The 6,000-nt window shown below is 55.6% G+C and overlaps 1 protein-coding gene across 1 annotated transcript in view; it reads left to right on the top strand.

Annotated features, from left to right (window-relative positions):
• Positions 1-538: 538 nt before the first annotated feature.
• Positions 539-6,000, top strand: part of GSDME (gasdermin E) — a 297,722-nt gene continuing 292,260 nt past the window's right edge. Inside the window, exon 1 of the mRNA XM_063921700.1 lies at positions 539-659. The gene's annotated coding sequence lies outside the window, so the exon portion shown is untranslated. The remainder of the gene's footprint in view (positions 660-6,000) is intronic.

Raw genomic sequence — 6,000 nt, 5'->3', positions numbered from 1 at the left:
ATCCTGCGTTTGCCACTGGTCTCAGAGCAAAACAGTCTGAGAACCCCTGCTGTACCATCAGCAAAACATTCCACACACATCTCATCCTAATAGGTATCAGGGGAATACAGGCAATGGAATCTAATGCATTAGAGATAATCTGGAAATAATTATCTGAATATATACCAATCTGTACTCAGTCTTAAAGCAGTTAATGGTCAACTTGTAAACATCATCACGTGCTGTATATCAGTACAGAGCAGACACCATGTAATCTCACCCCTGCAGGCAAACCACCTTCTCACTATCACTAACTAGCTGCACATTCATTAAAAGTAAACCATTTGGAAAAACAATAAAGGGAGCACTTTGGGACACACACACAGCATTGCACACAAAACAATATACACAATGTATGTATTGAATACAATCTGTAATGTGCAGCTAAGAAGCATTTCCCCGCCCCTTTCTCTTGCTTGCAATGTTGACAACTGAAGGCTGAAGCTACCAATCACAGAGCAGTTCGGTATCATTCCCGACCAATAAGAGACCAGGAGGTCAGTGAGTGCAGGATCTAAACAACAGAGACAGACAGGGAAGTGTTTCAGCCAGCTGAGCCAGAGCCGCGCTGTATGGTGTCTGCTGCTGCACCGGGACTAGGCTTATTAATGTGGCCACAGGTGAGTGTCTGCTCCCTATAATGTGCTGTCTGACCTGCCCTATGGGTCACACAGGCAGCATGTTAGTGTCTGCTCTGCCCTGCCCTATGGGTCACACATGCAGCAGGTGAGTGTCTGCTCCCTATAATGTGCTGTCTGACTTGCCCTGCCCTACGGGTCACACAGGCAGCATGTGAGTGTCTGCTCCCTATGTGTTGTCTGACCTGCTCTGTCCTGTGGGTCATACAGGCAGCAGGTGAGTGTCTGCTCCCTTGATGCTGTCTGACCTTCCCTGTCCTATGGGTCACACAGGCAGCAGGTGAGTGTCTGCTCCCTTGATGCTGTCTGACCTGCTCTGTCCTATGGGTCACACAGGCAGCAGGTGAGTGTCTGCTCCCTATGTGCTGTCTGACCTGCTCTGTCCTATGGGTCACACAGGCAGCAGGTGAGTGCTCCCTATGTGCTGTCTGACCTGCTCTGTCCTATGGGTCACACAGGCAGCAGGTGAGTGCCTGCTCCCTTGATGCTGTCTGACCTGTTCTGTCCTATGGGTCACACAGGCAGCAGGTGAGTGCCTGCTCTTTTGATGCTGTCTGACCTGCTCTGTCCTATGGGTCACACAGGCAGCAGGTGAGTGTCTGCTCCCTATGTGCTGTCTGACCTGCTCTGTCCTATGGGTCATACAGGCAGCAGGTGAGTGTCTGCTCCCTTGATGCTGTCTGACCTGCCCTGTCCTATGGGTCACACAGGCAGCCGGTGAGTGTCTGCTCCCTATGTGCTGTCTGACCTGCTCTGTCCTATGGGTCACACAGGCAGCAGGTGAGTGTCTGCTCCCTATGTGCTGTCTGACCTGCTCTGTCCTATGGGTCACACATGCAGCAGGTGAGTGCTCCCTATGTGCTGTTTGACCCGCTCTAGCCTATGGGTCACACAGGCAGCAGGTGAGTGCCTGCTCCCTTGATGCTGTCTGACCTGCTCTGTCCTATGGGTCACACAGGCAGCAGGTGAGTGTCTGCTCCCTATGTGCTGTCTGACCTGCTCTGTCCTATGGGTCACACAGGCAGCAGGTGAGTGCTCCCTATGTGCTGTCTGACCTGCTCTGTCCTATGGGTCACACAGGCAGCAGGTGAGTGTCTGCTCCCTTAATGCTGTCTGACCTGCCCTGTCCTATGGGTCACACAGGAAGCAGGTGAGTGCCTGCTCCCTTGATGCTGTCTGACCTGCTCTGTCCTATGGGTCACACAGGCAGCAGGTGAGTGTCTGCTCCCTATGTGCTGTCTGACCTGCTCTGTCCTATGGGTCACACAGGCAGCAGGTGAGTGCTGCCTATGTGCTGTCTGACCTGCTCTGTCCTATGGGTCATACAGGCAGCAGGTTAGTGTCTGCTCCCTTAATGCTGTCTGACCTGTTCTGTCCTATGGGTCACACAGGCAGCAGGTGAGTGCCTGCTCCCTTGATGCTGTCTGACCTGCTCTGTCCTATGGGTCACACAGGCAGCAGGTGAGTGTCTGCTCCCTATGTGCTGTCTGACCTGCTCTGTCCTATGGGTCACACAGGCAGCAGGTGAGTGCTGCCTATGTGCTGTCTGACCTGCTCTGTCCTATGGGTCATACAGGCAGCAGGTGAGTGTCTGCTCCCTTAATGCTGTCTGACCTGTTCTGTCCTATGGGTCACACAGGCAGCAGGTGAGTGCCTGCTCCCTTGATGCTGTCTGACCTGCTCTGTCCTATGGGTCACACAGGCAGCAGGTGAGTGTCTGCTCCCTATGTGCTGTCTGACCTGCTCTGTCCTATGGGTCACACAGGCAGCAGGTGAGTGCTGCCTATGTGCTGTCTGACCTGCTCTGTCCTATGGGTCATACAGGCAGCAGGTGAGTGTCTGCTCCCTTGATGGTGTCTGACCTGTTCTGTCCTATGGGTCACACAGGCAGCAGGTGAGTGCTCCCTATGTGCTGTCTGACCTGCTCTGTCCTATGGGTCACACAGGCAGCAGGTGAGTGCCTGCTCCCTTGATGCTGTCTGACCTGCTCTGTCCTATGGGTCACACAGGCAGCAGGTGAGTGCCTGCTCCCTTGATGCTGTCTGACCTGCTCTGTCCTATGGGTCACACAGGCAGCAGGTGAGTGTCTGCTCCTTTGATGCTGTCTGACCTGCTCTGTGCTATGGGTCACACAGGCAGCAGGTGAGTGCCTGCTCCATTGATGCTGTCTGACCTGCTCTGTCCTATGGGTCACACAGGCAGCAGGTGAGTGTCTGCTCCCTTGATGCTGTCTGACCTGCTCTGTCCTATGGGTCACACAGGCAGCAGGTGAGTGTCTGCTCCCTTAATGCTGTCTGACCTGCTCTGTCCTATGGGTCACACAGGCAGCAGGTGAGTGCCTGCTCCATTGATGCTGTCTGACCTGCTCTGTCCTATGGGTCACACAGGCAGCAGGTGAGTGCCTGCTCCCTTGATGCTGTCTGACCTGCTCTGTCCTATGGGTCACACAGGCAGCAGGTGAGTGTCTGCTCCTTTGATGCTGTCTGACCTGCTCTGTCCTATGGGTCACACAGGCAGCAGGTGAGTGCTCCCTATGTGCTGTCTGACCTGCTCTGTCCTATGGGTCACACAGGCAGCAGGTGAGTGCCTGCTCCCTTGATGCTGTCTGACCTGCTCTGTCCTATGGGTCACACAGGCAGCCGGTGAGTGCCTGCTCCCTTGATGCTGTCTGACCTGCTCTGTCCTATGGGTCACACAGGCAGCAGGTGAGTGCTCCCTATGTGCTGTCTGACCTGCTCTGTCCTATGGGTCACACAGGCAGCAGGTGAGTGTCTGCTCCCTTAATGCTGTCTGACCTGCTCTGTCCTATGGGTCACACAGGCAGCAGGTGAGTGCCTGCTCCATTGATGCTGTCTGACCTGCTCTGTCCTATGGGTCACACAGGCAGCAGGTGAGTGCCTGCTCCCTTGATGCTGTCTGACCTGCTCTGTCCTATGGGTCACACAGGCAGCCGGTGAGTGCCTGCTCCCTAGATGCTGTCTGACCTGCTCTGTCCTATGGGTCACACAGGCAGCAGGTGAGTGTCTGCTCCTTTGATGCTGTCTGACCTGCTCTGTCCTATGGGTCACACAGGCAGCAGGTGAGTGCCTGCTCCCTTGATGCTGTCTGACCTGCTCTGTCCTATGGGTCACACAGGCAGCAGGTGAGTGCCTGCTCCATTGATGCTGTCTGACCTGCTCTGTCCTATGGGTCACACAGGCAGCAGGTGAGTGTCTGCTCCCTTAATGCTGTCTGACCTGCTCTGTCCTATGGGTCACACAGGCAGCAGGTGAGTGCCTGCTCCATTGATGCTGTCTGACCTGCTCTGTCCTATGGGTCACACAGGCAGCAGGTGAGTGCCTGCTCCCTTGATGCTGTCTGACCTGCTCTGTCCTATGGGTCACACAGGCAGCAGGTGAGTGTCTGCTCCTTTGATGCTGTCTGACCTGCTCTGTCCTATGGGTCACACAGGCAGCAGGTGAGTGCTCCCTATGTGCTGTCTGACCTGCTCTGTCCTATGGGTCACACAGGCAGCAGGTGAGTGCCTGCTCCCTTGATGCTGTCTGACCTGCTCTGTCCTATGGGTCACACAGGCAGCCGGTGAGTACCTGCTCCCTTGATGCTGTCTGACCTGCTCTGTCCTATGGGTCACACAGGCAGCAGGTGAGTGCTCCCTATGTGCTGTCTGACCTGCTCTGTCCTATGGGTCACACAGGCAGCAGGTGAGTGTCTGCTCCCTTAATGCTGTCTGACCTGCTCTGTCCTATGGGTCACACAGGCAGCAGGTGAGTGCCTGCTCCATTGATGCTGTCTGACCTGCTCTGTCCTATGGGTCACACAGGCAGCAGGTGAGTGCCTGCTCCCTTGATGCTGTCTGACCTGCTCTGTCCTATGGGTCACACAGGCAGCCGGTGAGTGCCTGCTCCCTTGATGCTGTCTGACCTGCTCTGTCCTATGGGTCACACAGGCAGCAGGTGAGTGCTCCCTATGTGCTGTCTGACCTGCTCTGTCCTATGGGTCACACAGGCAGCAGGTGAGTGTCTGCTCCCTTAATGCTGTCTGACCTGCTCTGTCCTATGGGTCACACAGGCAGCAGGTGAGTGCCTGCTCCATTGATGCTGTCTGACCTGCTCTGTCCTATGGGTCACACAGGCAGCAGGTGAGTGCCTGCTCCCTTGATGCTGTCTGACCTGCTCTGTCCTATGGGTCACACAGGCAGCAGGTGAGTGTCTGCTCCTTTGATGCTGTCTGACCTGCTCTGTCCTATGGGTCACACAGGCAGCAGGTGAGTGCTCCCTATGTGCTGTCTGACCTGCTCTGTCCTATGGGTCACACAGGCAGCATGTGAGTGCCTGCTCCCTTGATGCTGTCTGACCTGCTCTGTCCTATGGGTCACACAGGCAGCCGGTGAGTGCCTGCTCCCTTGATGCTGTCTGACCTGCTCTGTCCTATGGGTCACACAGGCAGCCGGTGAGTGCCTGCTCCCTTGATGCTGTCTGACCTGCTCTGTCCTATGGGTCACACAGGCAGCAGGTGAGTGCTCCCTATGTGCTGTCTGACCTGCTCTGTCCTATGGGTCACACAGGCAGCATGTGAGTGCCTGCTCCCTTGATGCTGTCTGACCTGCTCTGTCCTATGGGTCACACAGGCAGCCGGTGAGTGCCTGCTCCCTTGATGCTGTCTGACCTGCTCTGTCCTATGGGTCACACAGGCAGCAGGTGAGTGCTCCCTATGTGCTGTCTGACCTGCTCTGTCCTATGGGTCACACAGGCAGCAGGTGAGTGTCTGCTCCCTTAATGCTGTCTGACCTGCTCTGTCCTATGGGTCACACAGGCAGCAGGTGAGTGCCTGCTCAATTGATGCTGTCTGACCTGCTCTGTCCTATGGGTCACACAGGCAGCAGGTGAGTGCCTGCTCCCTTGATACTGTCTGACCTGCTCTGTCCTATGGGTCACACAGGCAGCAGGTGAGTGTCTGCTCCTTTGATGCTGTCTGACCTGCTCTGTCCTATGGGTCACACAGGCAGCAGGTGAGTGCTCCCTATGTGCTGTCTGACCTGCTCTGTCCTATGGGTCACACAGGCAGCAGGTGAGTGTCTGCTCCCTATGTGTTGTCTGACCTGCAGGGCCGGATTTAGACCTTGCGGCACCCTGGGTGAAAAATAGGGGCGTGGCTTCATGGAGAAGGGGCGTGGTCAGTTATGCCCACAGTAGTATTGCCCCCAGTACTGTGCCCCCTAGTTGCGCCGTTTACAAAATAAATAAAAATAAATTTATACTTACAATCCCCGCTCCTGCTTCCCGAACGCTGCTGCCCTCCGTCTCAGGCCACTGGCGCCGCTCCT

The sequence above is a fragment of the Pseudophryne corroboree genome, chromosome 5 (genome assembly GCF_028390025.1).
Source record: "Pseudophryne corroboree isolate aPseCor3 chromosome 5, aPseCor3.hap2, whole genome shotgun sequence".
In the NCBI taxonomy this organism is placed as follows: Eukaryota; Metazoa; Chordata; class Amphibia; order Anura; family Myobatrachidae; genus Pseudophryne; species Pseudophryne corroboree.
Note: the sequence above shows the minus strand (reverse complement) of the source record. Positions and strands in the feature narration are given on the sequence as shown.